The sequence below is a fragment of the Loxodonta africana genome, chromosome 4 (assembly GCF_030014295.1).
Source record: "Loxodonta africana isolate mLoxAfr1 chromosome 4, mLoxAfr1.hap2, whole genome shotgun sequence".
Taxonomy (NCBI): Eukaryota; Metazoa; Chordata; class Mammalia; order Proboscidea; family Elephantidae; genus Loxodonta; species Loxodonta africana.
This window is the reverse complement of record NC_087345.1, coordinates 161,119,372-161,136,835: the sequence shown is the minus strand read 5'-3', so window position 1 is coordinate 161,136,835 and position 17,464 is coordinate 161,119,372. Positions and strand designations below refer to the sequence as shown.

The 17,464-nt window shown below is 38.0% G+C and overlaps 1 protein-coding gene across 1 annotated transcript in view; it reads right to left on the bottom strand.

The window, feature by feature from the left end:
* Positions 1-17,464, bottom strand: part of PLXDC2 (plexin domain containing 2) — a 540,324-nt gene that overhangs the window by 266,651 nt on the left and 256,209 nt on the right. The gene's annotated exons all lie outside the window — the stretch shown is intronic.

The window sequence follows — 17,464 nt, the reverse complement described above, 5'->3', positions numbered from 1 at the left end:
CTGGATGACCAGTGGACCACAATGCCACCTGCTGCGACGGTGAACACAGGAAAAAGAATTAGTTTGGTTAGGTGTGAGAAGACTTGCTGGGCAAATAATTAGTCATACAACATATACCTGTATAAAGGATAAAAATAAACAAAAATGACCTAAAATTGTACATGAAACAAAGGACTCTGCCACCAAAAAGACTACCACAACCCTGGGCATTATCACAAAGAGGCATTGTAAACACAAAGAAACGTAATATTGAAGCTATGGTGCAATTACTATACCTTGACTATTGTGCTATATTGAATCTTATTCCTAAGGCATATTTGATGTAAAAGAAAAAAAGTCCAGAAAAATTGTCATGTGAAAACATAATAAACTGATTACGAGTCTGGGCAAAGCAAAAAAATAAAGATTCAGAAGTTAACTTTTAAAAACTGTGAGTGACATAAAATCAACTGAATCTGCAAACTACTTCCTTACACTGCAGGATAAGGGAGTAATCATTTGAAAGGAGAGGAAACAGTAATTTTGAGACAAGCAAAGGAAGTTTTACTTCTTAATATGGTGGTGGTAAATTTATGAAACACTCTGTGAAGAGCTGGTAAACCAAACCAAACCAGGTGCTGTTGAGTCAATTGCAACTCATGGCGATCCCACGTGCTGCAGAGTGCAATTGTGCGCCATAGGATTTTCCAGACTGTGACCTTTTGGAAGCAGATTGTCAGGCCTTTTTTCTGAGGCTACTACTGGGTGGGTTCGAACCATAAATCTTTTGGTTAGGAGCCTAGCACTTTACTATTTGCGCCACCCAGGGCCTCTGGAAAAAAAAAAAAAAGGAGTTGGTAAAAAAACCTATTGCCAGAGTCACCACTATGATTCTGACTCATAGCAACCCCATAAAAAACAAACAAAAAAACTCATCGCCATTGAGTCAATTTCAACTCACAGCAACCCTATAGGCCAGAGTAAAACTGCCCTATAGGGTTTCCGAGGATCAGCTGGTGGATTCAAACTGCTGACCTTTCGGTTAGCAGCTAAGCTCCTAACCACTGTGCCGCCAGGGCTCCAAAGAGTTGATAAAACCATTCCATTGCCATTGAGTCGATTCCGACTCATAGCGACCCTATAGAACAGAGTAGAACTGCCCCATAGGGTTTCCAAGGAGCGCCTGGTGGATTCGAACTGCTGACGTTTTGGTTAGCAGCCATAGCACTTAACCACTACGCCACCAGAGTTGACAGAGATGTATAAATATTGGTTTGGGGCAATTTAGTCAATGTCTGTAAAACCTTGAAGACAGAAACCTCTTAACAAGAATCAAGAATTTGAGTGGGCACATTTATAACCTTCAAAGCCATTTTTTAAATGGCATTAATAAAAATTGTTTTTTGTTTTGAAACAGTTTGTTGTTTACAGTAATAATGTTATACTTTTCTAGGTTTTTTTTTTTTTTTTTTTTTCGGGGCAGGTCTCTTTATTTCATCTCTATAAGGCACAATCCTGCTCAAAGCACCTTTCAGGAAGAAAATTGGTATTAACTAAACTTTTAATAATTGCTTCTCTCATGAGTTCATGAAGGGAATTGTAAAATTTAAGAAAACTATATTTTGCTTTATTTACATGGATATTGGATCCCCAGTGGCGAAGTGGTTAGGAGTTCAGGCTGCTAACCAAAGGTCGGCAGTTCAAAGGTCAGCAGTTCAAATTCAGCAGCAGCTCCTTGGAAACCCTACAGGGTAGTTCTACTCCAACCTATAGGATCGCTATGAGTTGGCATCGACTCAATGGCACACAACAACAACTCATGGATATTACCAGTTATACTGGCTTTCATCTGACTGATTTTTTTGAAACTGAATAAGGTCCACATAAAATTTATTTACTCCTAAATGCCTAGACTAGATTACTGCAGTCTTCTTTACTAACCATAAAACGAGCATTTAATAACCTTCTTTCAATGGGACAAGATGAAGCTTTATTTTAAAATTTTCAATGTACTGTCTTAATTTTTGAATGATCCATCATGGTTTTGGAGTCAGACGCCTGAAATCAAACCCCAGATCTGGCACTTGGTACTGTGTGATTTCATAAATCATTCCACCTTGTTAAGCCACAGTGTCCTCATTTGTAAAGTTAAGACACTACTTTAAAGGGTTGTTGTAACGATTATGGAGCGAAGTGGTTAAGAGCTACAGCTGCTAACCAAAAGGTCGGCAGTTCAAATCCACTAGCTACTCCCTGGAAACCCTATGGGGCAGTTCCACTCTGTCTTACAGGGTTGCTATGAGTCAGAATCGAATTGATGGCAATGAGTTTGGCTTTTTTTTTTTTTTTAAGGATTATATAACTGTATAATATTTGGACCTTTGTAACCACAAAGTAAATAATGGTTAATACGCTATTATGTACCTCAAGATGCCTGGGATACCTTCCTAAACAAAAATAGCTTCCAATCTGATTCCTAATAAGTACCTGGAAAGAATCTGATATATTTTGTTTCTAATACATAAATACATCATCACAATACTAAAAAAAAAAAAAGGATTAAGTCAATGCTGGCAAATTGCTTTTCTGATGGCATGTATATTATATTTAGACATTATGCTTCTAACCAAAGCTAGCTGTCAAGCTGACTCCGAATCATCGCGACTTTATGTACTACAGAAAGAAACGTTGCTGGGTCCTGCGTTAACCTCACGATTGCTGGACTGTTCAAGTCTATGCTATGATGCCCTTATTTCTGTCTTTAAGATAATCTTAACTACTGTATTTATAAGGCTTCAGAGAATGGAATTTTATTTAATGTATCTGATTTTATACTGGAAACCCTGGTGGTGTAGTGGTTAAGTGCTATGGCTGCTAACTAAAAGGTCGGAAATTCAAATCCACCAGGCGCTCCTTGGCAACTCTATGGGACAGTTTTACTCTATCCAATAGGGTCACTATGAGTTGGAATCAACTTAATGGCAATGGGTTTGATATTATACTAGGTATTTTGTCTGTAGTATTTAATTTAATCTTATCGTAGTCCTTGTGATAGAAATTATTATTCCCATTTTAAATCTGAGGAAATTAGCCTCAAATTTCAAAGTTACAAAGTAAAGTGATTCTAAACTCATGTTTTTCCCCATTCAGATGCACTCTGTAGGTATAGCTTACTTTATAGAGTAAAAAGGTACTTACTGTGTTTTTAAGCAAATAATGCATGTCTCCTACGTTTGCTTGCCAACTGCTCCCTCCCTTCAAAAGGTATTTTCATATGTGCTACTATGCCAATTTTTTTTTAACATGGGAGCAGCTGGCAAACAAACGTAGAAGATGCACATTATTTGTGTAAAATATGGTGCAAGCTATATAGATTATTAAACCTGGAAATACTGAGACCAACCACAAGCAACTAAAAAAAATAATTCACTCAGATTACCTCAAGCTAAGCATGCTCATGGGCGGAGGTCAAGAATGTTAAGTAGGGGCTATGAAGCGACTGGCCTGGCTATCCCCCTAGCAGTTCATAATTACAAGCTTTCAGGATGCCCAGGGCAAAGTTTGCTGTTGATTACCGATGCTATCTGCATCAATAATATTAACTAAATTAATATCATTAATCGTTGATAATAATTAATAATTATGTGTTTAGGAAATAAACACAAGTCTAATGTCTGTTTTGCCTTTGGTACCATGGGTGCTTTGCACCCCCAAGCCTCATTGTTAGGGGTTTTCCCACCCTTCATCTCTCCCCCATGACCAGGTTTCCTGCCCTGTACTTTAGTCCTCATAAAATTTATTTTTCATACTAATAGTAACAACCATAATCATAGCTGCCATATGTTGTCTTAGGCACCATCATAACTCTTTATGTAGATTAATCAAAAACCAAACTGATTGTTGTTGAGCTGATTTAGACTCATGGAGACCTCACGTGTGTCAGAGTAGAACTATGCTCCATAGGGTTTTCAATGGCTGATTTTTCAGGAGATCCCCAGGCCTTTCTTCTGAGGCACCTCTGAGTGAACCTGAACCACCGACCTTTTGGTTAGTAGCTGAGCACTTTATTGTTTGCACCACCTAGAGTCTCCTTTACAAGGATTGTTGTTATCCTCGTGTGTGTCTTCGAGTCAATTCCGACTCACAGCAACCCGCTGTGACAGAGTAGAGCTGCTCCACAGGGTTTTCAAGGCTTTGATCTTTATGGGAGCAGATCACCAGGTCTTTTCTCCAGCAGAGCAGCCAGTGGGTTCGAACCTCAGACCTTTCACTTAGCAACCGAGAGCTTAAACACTGTAACACCAGAGCCCCTTTATGTGGATTAGCAAATGGGATATTATACCAACCCCCCATAACAGGTTCTTATTATCCCCATTCCACAGGAAGTAGAAACTGTGAGATTCAGAAGCCACGCATGGAAAAAAAAGTAGGTGCAGTTGCGACGAGAAATATAATATTTGTGTAGTCTCAAAGCATCCCCTGAAAAGAGGTTTGTTAATTAACATGAGGAAAAACAGTAACTTTACAGTGGAGAAACAAAACCTAGCAGACATCACTTTATCATGTGATGACAGTGACCATCAGCAATGAGACATGCGGACATTACGCCCTGCCTGATATGACGCACACAGGATAATATTTCATTTCCATGCTACCCCTGGCAGGAACAGAGACCTGTATTTAATCATGAAGAAAAACAGAAGGCTAACTCAAAATCAGGGACAGTCTACAAAATAACTGGGCAAGACTCTTCAGAAGTGTCAAGTTCATGAAATACAAAGACTGAGGAACTGTCACTGGGTCTATTTTCTAGACTAACAGAACATTTACTTTCTTTTTCAGAATTTTCAGTGGAACGTACATTTCAATGGTTTATATACCTACTTGGGTGAAATAACTTCACTTATAAAAGTAAAATGAAACGGAATGGAATGATAAAATTATGCATAGATACACCCATGTGTATGCACAAATCTGTGAAAAAGTAATAGAAGGATAAAAACTGACAGTCAAGTCTCCACAACAAGGAGAGAAAATGGAATATGGAAAGGCATGTAAGTGTGGATCACAGCAATGCAAACCTCTTTTGATATCCCCCAAAGTGAGATCCTGCCTCTAGGCCCTAATGAGCCGAGTCTATTCCAGAAATCAAACAGCAGCAGTGGGCAGGGTAAGTCATACTGCTTTTTACAGTACAGCAGTTTTTAAAAATGAAATTTTAACCAACTCTCACACTCTGAGGGGAGTCCAGCAGGACACAGGCTGTTCATTTAGTAACTGAAAACACCGGGAACCTAATTAAAAGATCAAAATGTTCAGGAAAAGGGGAAAATCAATATGCAAATGTTGGACAGGGGACTGGGTACTCCTTTCAGAAATACATGCCATCAATTGAATTGATTTCCTGATTAGAAATTTTTTTTTCCAGTATTTTTTTCATAACAGAACTGAGAACTTCATTAGCCCTGCATATTGAATGGCACTCTTCACAAGAATATCCATAAGCTGGAAAACAAAATATAAACATTAGCAGTTACCTGATGCTCACTTATATGGATTTCAGATTATGTGAACTATGGCCGTATTTTTTGACATTTCACATTGCCTGCCTCCCAGCAAACCCTGGGCGTACAGTAGCTATGCCTATACTTGTGAATTCTAAGAATCATTCAAATTGGTTATGCACAAGTTTACAATTCAGGCAGAGGGCAAAGACTCAGACTGTTTTCAAGGGCAAGGAGAAAGTGTAACAGGATTCTATAGTGGACCACTTGGGGATAGGTGGAGCCCTGGCAGCAGAGTGCTTAAGAGTTTGGCTGCTCATCAGAAGGTCAGCAGTTTGAATCCACCAGCCACTCCTTAGAAACCCTATGGGGCAGTTCTACTCTGTCCTACAGGATCTCTATGAGTCGGAATCAACTCTACGACAATGGGTTTGGGCTTTTTGTTCTGGGGGTAGGAGAAGGGAGGAGGGGAATCAGAAGCCATCTCTGGATTTTTAAAATGCTTTAGCAACAAAGCAGTGGGCTCCGCCAGGCTTCTCAAACTGGAACATGTCTATGAGTCATTTTGGGTTCAGGTGAAAATGAAGATTCTTATTCAGTACACCTGGAGTGGGGCCTGAATTGCTGCCTTTCTAACAAGCTCCTGAACAGCTCCAGGGTGGCGGAAATGGTTAAGTGCTCGGCTACTAACTGGAAGGTGGGGGTTCAAGTCCACTCAGAGGTGCCTCAGAAGAAAGGGCTGGGAATCTACTTCTGAAAGATCATAGCCATAGAAAACCCTACAGGAGCACAATTCTACCATGACACACATCGGGTGGTCGAGAGTAGGAAGCGGCTCCATGGCAACTGTTTAGTTTTTCTTTCCTTTTCTAACAAGCTCCTAGGGCTCCTGATACTACCACATGGGCCCCACCTTGACTGGCAAGGCTCTATGTCATATAAATAGTCTTAGTAACTTGAAAACCATAGCTGTAACGAAACTTTGCTAAGTGTGAAATGGGCTAACGGGATGAATAGATTTGATTCTGGATAACATCATCTCACTTCACCTGGTAGCACCTACACAGTCCTGAAATCTTCCATTTAAGGAACTCAAGTACAGAGATACCTCTAGCCAAGCATCTTCAAAACAATGCTTTGCAAAACCTTTTTGCTGCCCCAGTACACATAGGATATGACACTTTCATTACTCCCTTGTCCAGTGATCCTCGAGCAGCCCAGGGCCAGGAAAAAAATGTTCCTATGAGTTTATCAGAACTTCTGGAGGCATTAGAGTTTGAAAAATGTCCTCTCTCCTCAGTTGATTACAATCTTCCCTTCAGGGAGTAAACTTCTTACTTCCCCTACTGCCAACGGCAAATCACAATTTTAAGTTAAAGATTTGCCTTATCACTGCTGTTATCAGAGTAACAGACATCTACAAAAAAGCTGTGCCAGGCACTGCTGTAAGCACTATACAACTGTTGAACAATTTGCTAATCCTAATGACAATCTCAGAAGGTAGGTACTGTTCTCATGCCTATTTCACAGATAAGGAAAGATAACATGACCAAGGTCACATAGCTAGTAGGTGGCAAAGTGGGGACTCAAACCCAGGCAGTCTGGTTCCAAGCCCATCTCTTTAAACAGTGTATTAAGCTGTCGCGCAAATGACGTATTTAGATTTGGAATTCAGTATACAAAGTTCATTGGAGGAGTGGCCAAATACTTTAAAACTTGATTGCAGGCTAAAATTCAAATTAAGGCCAAGTTTATATTTGAAACTTCACTCTCCTCAGCAAATGACTTTTTTTTTTGTTTTAACTTTTTTATTTTGAAATAATTTTAAGTTAAAGAAAAGTTGCAAAATTAATACAAATAACTCCTCTTATATCCTTTATGCAGATTCACCAATTTATCAGGATTGAGCCTTAGCTTGGCATTTCTTCTTGGTTAGGTATTAATATGGTACAGTAGTTAAGTGCATGGCTGCTAACTGAAAGGCTGGTAATTCAAACCCACCAGCTGCTCCACGGGAGAAATATGTGGTGCTCTGCTTCTGTAAAGATTACAGCCTTAGAAACCCTGTGGGGCAGCTCTATTCTGTCCTATAAGGTTGCTATGATTCATAAGGAATCAACTCGAAGGCAACGGGTTTTGATTTTTTTTTTAGCTGTTACATAATTAAAAAAACAAAACAAAACTCTGGCACTATATCATTAATCGAGAGGGGCTAAATGGGTCCACTTCTAGTCTTATCAGCATTTTAACAGAGTACATTGAGTAAAAAGAGAAAGGGACACACACTTTCTAGGGCTGGGATTCCAGGCACAGTGGCAGCTCTGATAGGAAGACAATTTATAAATAAACTGTACGGAAACCTGACCATTCTGCCTAGGGTAATATTCATCCTCTACCTAAGCGATACGGTACAATTCGGTAAGTACAGACAAAAACAAAGATATTATAAACAGGCATACAAAACATTTTTTTTGTTTGTTTTTGAACAACAGCTTTATTTATTTATTTTTATTAACTTTTATTGAGCTTCAACTGAACATTTACAAATCAAGTCAGACTGTCACATATAAGTTTATATACACCTTACTCCGTACTCCCACTTGCTCTCCCCCTAATAAGTCAGCCCTTCCAGTCTCTCCACAAAACGTTTTTTAAAGACACTAAAATACTAACCTGCCCTGGAAATCCCAATCTCCCCAAACACCTAAAGTCCTTTATCTCGTATAATTGAAGATCTTTGCACAAGAATTCAGCCTACTTGCTCTTGGTTGTATTCATTCATCAAACATTGTGTTCCATTTATATTTTGCTACTTTTTCTATGCTACAAAACATTTTCCTTGCAAAAGAGTCATGCAAAGTCTTTATCATTTAGTAACTTACAAATGAGGGTAAGTTTTGTACTTATGTTATCTAAAATTAGACTGTTATGAGTCTTAGACTCTCATGGACAGATCTCAAGAAAAGATAATCAAAAATAGGCTGGAGAAGAGAATCAAGGATCAAAGGCAGGAGTAAACAGGCTTATTTACTTTATCACAAACATGGCTGAGAGGTCTCTTTTCAGCAGAATTCATGATTATGAAAGGTTAGGCTGAAACTTTTTAACAGGTTCCAGGAAAATCTTAAGTATCTGTTTCACTCCTGACATTAAAAAACTGACATTTATCCACCCAGAATTATTTTAAAACCATCACTGGTAACAGAGGATATATGAGAATATCTCATACGACTTCTTCTACTTTTATACAAATAACGGCATCCACTAAAGATCAAAGCCAGAGAAATAAGTTTAAAGTAGTGAAATATGATGAAGTCAGGTAAGATTTTTAAGAAGGCATGTTCTTGCTTTGGTAAACTAAGCTTTGTTATATACATCAAGAGGGACCACTGTGAACTTGGTAAGACTGCTATCTTCAAGGATCTCCAAAAGCCTTTGCAGGTCTAAAATTTGGTTTCTAGATTCAGGATGGGCAGCAAGGGTATCTTAAATGATGAGTACTACACATCTGTTCATATAATTATATCAGTTAAAGGAATTTACTATACTCAGCATACTAGATGGGGCCTAAGGAAAATCTAATCTGTGTCCTGAATATGAGGAGGTAGATCTTTCCACATACTCACCCACCTTGAAACAGGTGGACCAGCTTATTTTCCTACCATGCATAGAAAGAGATCTGTTTCTCTAATCTCATGTTAGTTTTCTGGTATGGAACAAAGGGAGGCTCTTCTTTCACACACACACACACAAAAAACCCATCTGCAGTCAGGTCGGTTCTGACTCATAGTGACCCTATAGGACAGAATATAACTGCCCCATAGGGTTTTCAAGGAGCAGCTGGTGGATCTGAACCGCTGACCTTTTGGTTAGCAGCCAAACACTTAACCACTGCACCACCAGGGCTTCTCTTTTACATAAAAGGCCCTCAGATAATATGTTCTTCAAGACATAGAAAATCTCATATTGGGAAGTGATTTAAGTATAATAATAAAAGCAAAATAAATTAGTGGTAGGATTTGTTAGCGCACTTAAGTAGGCTATAAAGTATAACATCTCATTTGAATCTACTGTGTGTGGTAGGCAGGATAGATTATTAATATAATAACCTTTTAGTATAGAAACAAAGTGTCAGAGATTTAGGGCTTTGCCCAAGGTCTCATAGTTGTAATAACTTGAATTTGGATCTTGTGATTCCAAATCCCCATGCTTTTGAGTCATTTTTTTTTTTTTTAAACAACTTGCTAACACCTTAAAATATGTGTTTGTCTATTAGGAGCTTGAAAAATGGCCTCAGCTTTTGAAAAAGCACTAAAGAAAATTCCATCGATATTTTATAACTATCGGAGGTGTCTGAGTATTTGGAATTTGTTTAGAAAAAAACATAAACATTATTGAATAAAATATTGCATCATGAAAAGTACATTTCTTTCTCCATATATGTAAGCACTTAAGTCCAAATTAAACTAGAGAGACACATCTAGATACAATTCATCCCCATCTGTTATTAAACTAGACAAAAATTCTATGAACAAAGGCAAACAAGAATGGCTGGATGGACTGAGTATGACTTACTTGAAATGAAGCAACTCAAAAGATAGAATACAGCAAGTTTATTCAACCAGCCAAAAATAAAACTACATAAAAGCAGTCTATTGTTAGACATTATGAACAGATAGCTCAGGCAAAAATGTGTGGTCTAGATAACAGCCTAGTAAAGATAGCAAATTAAATTGCCTTTTGAGCTAATCATTTAGAAAAACAAGCACTTACCAGCAGATTTTCTGATGCACAGAACAAAATAAAAGTGTACAATATGGAAAAAAAAAAAAAAAGCTGACTAAAGTCACTGTGGGCAGCCAGCCAAATTTAGCTTGCCCAACATCAACATTATATAAATGTAAGACCATGGAATTGCTAGTTGAAATAATAAATTATTTTCTTGGGGGTGGGGGGAAAAAGCCTCAAAAAGACATAATTTTTTTTCTTTTATTTAATGAAGGCTTCTGTGGACATTCACAGTCTGAAGATTCCCACAAAGAACAATGCAAAAATTCTTAAAATTAAAAACAATTACCACATCAAAGACCGTACAGGCTGCATCAAGAACCTTATCTGCATTTTGACAGAGAGAGAGAGCAGTAGTTTTGCCGGTTTCTTTTACATAAAGAATCAACTTTCCCACCAACGTATAAGGATATATAATATATTTTTTCTTAAGCCAGAATGTGTTATGTTCAGCAAAGAATACACTGACAATAGATTGGTGAAAAAAAAATTAAAAAATCATATAGCTAAAGATAGGTACAACTACCTATAGAATACTCAGGAATTAATTGAGAATTACTTAGAGAATACTCAGGAATTAACCTATTTTGGGATTGTTGTTTTTTTGTTGTAAAGAATTAGGGCTCTCCAAGAGCAATACCTTACAAGCTCATTGTTCTTTTGAGGTTTTCAATGTCCTTTCATGTCTGTTTCATTCTTATCCTCAAGATAATACTGGGGTAATCAAGGCAGACATTTTTCTCTTTTTGTCCGGATTACAAAATTGAGGTTCAGAGAGGCCAGAATGCAAGAAAACCAGTGTTGGAGCCACACTCTAACCCCAGCCTGATTCCCCCAGTACAGTTTTATATCTCTAGGAGTTGTGAATCAGAATTTCATAAACTTTGGTTTCACTAATTCTCATTTGTCTGGCGACTATACTCATCTTCAAGTTTGTGCCCAGCAATAAATTACATAATGCAGATAGAGAAGAAAATCACAAAATTGGGGTTGTAAAAGTCTGCACAGACAGTAAAAAAGAACAGCAGCAACAACAAAAAAACCCAACTCCAGACTGGTTCCTAGATTTATAGACAGAAACTTCTAGATCTGCAACTTCATGACTATAGCTTCAGATAAAGGACAAAAACTCAAAAAAGCAAGTATCTGAATACAGCACGCCTGGTTCATTGCTTGCCACATGGAAAGGACTTAAAATTGTCATGTTCCTTTATCTAGAAAGATACATTCCTTGCTTTAATATGTCAACTGCAAAATGACGTTTTAACATCTTTTTTTTTTTAAATAATGATTTAAGAAATGTTATTTAGACAAAAAGAAAAACCAAGAAATTTTAAAGAACATATAATCAAATTTCAGTAAACATATATACACTATAACGACTACAGTTTGAAGGAGCCCTGGTGGCACAGTGGTTATAGTGCTTGGCTGCTAACCAAAAGGTCAGTGGTTCAAACCTACCAGCCACTCCCAGGGACAAAGATACGGCAGTCCGCTTCCGTAAAGATTTACAGCCTTGGAAAATCTATATGGCAGTTCTACCCTGTCCTACCAGTCAAAATTGACTTGACGGCGTTGAGTTTCTGGAATATAGTTCGGATTAGAAAAAGAAAGGGAAATCAGTATGCTCTGGCATATGAAACAGATATCCCAAGATATTACTGTGGATGGGTGGAAGAAGGAAGACCCCTACTTATTTTTTACTCTCCTCCACTTTCTATGATTTTAATCTAAAATTCCAAATACTGTTTGAACCATATTTACAACTGGCGGTGATGGAGGGTAAAAATTTTTATCCAAATATCATGTTCCAGGTAAGACACCTTCCTGTCCTCTCTTCTCACACACTCTGGGGAAGCAGTGAAGGATGTGGAAGTTGTGTGTACCAAGAAGTCCAGTCTTGCTTTCTCATTCTCATCTCCTGCTTACCTGAGGCTGGATTAGTTAGGCAACTGCCCCTAGGTTTGCTCCTGGCTAGATCTTTCTTCTCTTTTTTTTTTTTTTTTGTCTAAATTGTTAACAGAACATAGGTCCTCCACACTTGAATTATATCAGTTGGTGACAATGTTTGGGCTTGGAGGGGGGACTCATAGTGATCCTATAGCACAGGGTGGAACTGCCCCATAAGGTTTCCAAGGAATGGCTGGTGGATTCGAGCTGCCAACCTTTTAGTTAGCAGCCAAACTCTTAATCACTATGCAATCAGGACTCCCTGGCCATAACACTACCTTAATATTACAATTCTGCCATCGTCCCTATTAACCTGATTCTACTTTGAGGGACGCATAATGGGGGTGGAGGGAGGAGAACTAGACAGAATTTGGAAGGGTGGAGATACTAACCGAGGAAGTATTAAAACATGGATCACTCTATATAATTTGGAAATCTCAGACAAACATTTTAAAATCACAGTTACATAAGAAATAATGTTGGTAAGAAATTTTTTAAAATTCTAGTAACAAATTTACAAGTTATGAGGTATAACTTATAACTTATAAAATATAAAACTTATTTAAATGAAGGTGCCCAAATGGCAACTTTTTCCGAAAAAAGAAAAATAACCAAATTACCAATCATATTATTGTAAATGGAAGTCCATGTGTATGTGATGTGTGTTTGTGTTGTTTGTGTCTACACATGTGTGTATGTGTATGTGTACGGGGTATTTCTGTTGGTGTCAAATGGCAAAAATGGGTATAGGACCAATTTCTAATCGTAAGAAATGTTTGATAAACCAAAAAACCAAGCTATGACAATGGCAGAGTAGCTGAAATAATGGCTTCCACCAATTATATGTGTGTGTGTGTGTGTGTGTGTGTATATATATAATATATATGAAAAGCAGTGGAACACTGTCCGATATAGTACCAGAAGATGAGCCCCTCAAGTTGGAAGGCACTCCAAACATGACTGGGGAAGAGCCACCTCCTCAAAGTAGAGCTGACTTTAATTACTTGGATAGAGTCAAGCTTTCCGGACCTTCATTTGCTGATGTGGCACGACTCAAATTGAGAAGAAGCAGTTGCAAACACCCATTAATAATAGGAAGGTGAAAAGTATGAAGAATGAATCTAGGAAAATAGAACATCATCAAAAATGAAATGGAATGCATAAACATCCATAACCTAGGCATCAGTGAGCCAAAATGGACTGCTATTGGCCAGTGTGAATCAGATAGTCATAGGGCCTGCTATGCTGGGAATGATAAAGTGAAGCAGAATGGCATTGCATTCATCGTCAAAAACAATGTTTCAAGATCTGTCCTGAAGTACAACACTGTCAGTGACAGGATAATATCCATACGCCTACAAGACTTAAAAAAAAAAAAAAAAACCAACCAACTAGTTAATGCGAATATTATTCAAATTTACACACCAATTACTAAGGCAAAAGATGAAGAAACTGAAGACTTTTACCAATTTCTGCAGTCTAAAATTGATTGAACATGCAATCAGGATGCACTGATGATTACTGGTGATTGGAATGCAAAAGTTGGGAAAAAAAAAAGAAAGATCTGTAGTTGGAAAATATGGCCTTGGTGATGGAAGTGATGCTGGAGAGCGCATGATAGAGTTTTGCAAGACCAATGACTTCTTCATTGCAAATATCTTTCTTCACAAACATAAACAAGGACTACCTCGCCAGATGGAATATACAGGAATCAAATCAACTACGTCTGTGGAAAGGACAATGAAAAGTTTGATATCATCAGTCAGAACAAGGCGAGGGGCCGATTGCAGAAAAGACCATCAATTGCTCATCCGCAAGTTCAAGCTGAAGCTGAAGAAAATTAGAACAAGTCCACAAGTGCAAGAGTACGACCTTGAGTATATCCCACCTGAATTTAGAGATCATCTCAAGAATAGGTTTGACACATTGAACACACATAACCGAAGACCAGATGAGCTGTGGAATGACATCAAGGTCATCATACATGAAGAAAATAAGTGGTCATTAAAAAGACAGGAAAGAAAAAAAGACCAAAATGGATGTCAGAATAGACTCAGAATATTACTCTTGAACACTGAATAGCTAACACAAAAGGAAGAAGTGATGAATCAAAAGAGCTGAACGGAAGATTTAAAAAGGCAGCTTGAGAAGACAAAGTCAAATATAATAATGACATATGCAAAAACCTGGAGTTAGAAAACCAAAAGGGAAGAACATACTCAGCATTTCTCAAGCTGAAAGAACTGAAGAAAAAATTCAAGCCTGGAGTTGCAATAGTGAAAGATTCTATGGACAAAAGAGTGAACAATGCAGGAAGCATCAAAAGACAGAAGGAATACACAGAGTCACTGTACCAAAAAGAACTGGTAAACCTTCAGTGTTTTATTGACTATGCAAAAGCATTCAACGGTGTGGATCATAACAAATTATGGAGAACACTGCAACAAATGGAAATTCCAGAACACTTAATTGTGCTCATGGTGAACCTGTACATAGATCAAGAGGCAGTGTTTCAAACAGAACAAGGGGATACTCCTTGGTTTAAAGTCAGGAAAGGTGTGTGTCAGGGTTGTATTCTTCCACCATACTTATTCAATCTGCATGCTGAGCAAATTATCCGAGAAGCTGGACTATATTCAGAAGAATGAGGCATCAGGATTGGAGGAAGACTCATTAACAACCTTCAATATGCCAATAATACAACCTTGCTTGCTGAAAGGGAAGAGGACTTGAAGTACTTACTGATAAAGATCAAAGACTATAGCCTTTAGTATGGATTCCACTTCAACATAAAGAAAACAAAAATCTTCACAACTGGATCAATAACCAGCATCATGATAAACAGAGAAAAGACTGAAGTTGTCAAGGATTTCATTTTACTTGGATTCACAACCAACACCCACGGAAACAGCAGTCAAGAAGTCAAACGACACACTATATTGGACAAATCTGCTGCAAAAGACATCTTTAAAGTATTCAAAAGCAAAGATGTCACTTTAAGGGCTAAGGTGCTCCTGACCTAAGGCATGTTGTTTTCAGTCTCCTTATACGCATGTGAAAGCTGGACAATGAAGAAGGAAGACCAAAAAAGAATTAATGCCTTTGTAAAATTTTTATTATGGTGTTGGCAAAGAACACTGAATATACCATGGACTGCTAAAAAAACAAACAAGTCTGTTTTGGAAGAAGTACCGCCAGAATGCTCCTTAGAAACAAGGATGGCATGACGTCGTCTGACATACTTTGGACATATTATCAGAAGGAATCAGTCTCTGGAGAAAGACATCATGTTTGGTATAGCAGAGGGTCAACAAAAAAAAAGGAAGGCCCTCAAGGAGATGGACTGACACGGCGGCTGCGACAATAGACTCAAACATAATGACTGTGAGGTTGGCCCAGGGCCTGGCAATGTTTAGTTCTGTTGTAGGTAAGGTCACTATGAGTGGGACGTGACTCTATGGTACCTACCAACAACAAAAACGTGTGTGTGTGTGTGTGTATTTAAAGTTAATGCATGGATCACCAGATACATTACAAGCAGAAGTTGGAGTTCTTTTATTTGCATTTAGGACTACCTGGGGTATTGAAAAGCCCTGATGGAGCAGTGGTTAAGAGCACAGCTGCTAATCAAAAGGTTAGCAGTTCAAATCCATCAGCTGCTCCTTGGAAACGCTATGGGGCAGTTCTACTCTGTCCTACAGGGTTGCTATGAGTTGGAATAGACTAGGTGGCAATGAGTTTCATTGAAACCATTCAAGAATGTCACTCCCACTTTAACAAGAAACAATGGATCACTTAAACATTAACATTTTTCTTGACCTTATTGGAGAGCTGAGATTACAAGGCAAATGAGTAAACCCAATTAAAAAGCCAAAAAAATTCCTCGAGGAGAGAAAGGACACAAGAACTGTCTCATCTTTAGGACAGTACAAGAGATGACAGTCATAAAAATGGGTAAGAAGAAATCAGCTAACATTTTAATTACTTAACTTCTTCCTCTGCTCACACGTATCACCCACAGTGGCCCATCCCAGGATCGAGTCACTTATGTCATTCCCATATGGATACATCAATAATCAAACTTTTACAAAGCATATTTTACGCATTAGTCACTGTGATATATGGGAAGACTGACAGATACAATAAATTCCAGATAGATACTGTCCTAATCTAATCTTTTGTGTTTTCTCTTCTTTTGAAGTTCTGTTCTAAACCCCACAGTGAATCATTTGTGAATATGTCATCTTGCCTGGGGTTGCTTGAATATGGAAGAGAAAAGGGATGATGGAATTCAGCAAAGAGGGGGGTAGCTTACATTGTTTGCTTATCAGACTCAGAAAACGTGCTATATGCTGAAAATGCAATGCATCATCATTTTGTATTAAGATTAATTTTCATTTACTGTTAGAACTTTATCTCCTTGACTCAGGAACATCTACATATAAACAGTGAAAGCTACTGCCAAAAATTCTGACAACATTTATCAAGTCAATGTTTCTTTAAATCACTTCATTCATTGACTCCACTAGTTTTTACCTTTGTATCAGTAATGACAATAGTCCTTGAAAGGATGAAGTTGTGTTTTTTTTTTTCCATTTGTTTTCACTTTAAGTAATACTACGGAGCCTTGGTGGTGCAGGCAGTTTGCAATCAGCTGCTAACATAAAGGTTGGTGGTTCAACCCCACCCAGCAGCGCTGCAGGAGAAAAAGCCTGCCAAACTGCTTAAAGATTACAGCGAAGAAACCCCTATAGTATAGCTCTACTCTGTAACATATGGGTTTGCCATGAGTTGGGGGCTGACTGGACAGCACCTAACAACAATAAAGCTGAACAGGACATGGCTCATGGATGACAGGTTCACCACTAGTATCCATGCCAGAAAAACCAAATTAACTTTTAAAATGTTAAATCAGGATTAAATCATAGAAGATTACCCAAGAACATTCTGAGAAGCAAGGGTGATATATTTCATACATGCACTTGAGAGTGGGCTTGACTGACTAGGTTAACATACCAGTGTCATCACTTACTAGTCAGAGACCCTTGGGAAGGTTACTTTTCTAAGACTGAATTATTTCATCTGCAATACCTGGATGATATTAATATTTAAATCACAGGACTGTTGTGAAGATTGGAAAACCTAATCTATTTAAGCATTTGGTTTGGCACAAAGAATTCAGGATATTAATGGTTATATGAGGAAGTAGGGTAGGTATTAATATCCCTGCTTCATAGATGCAG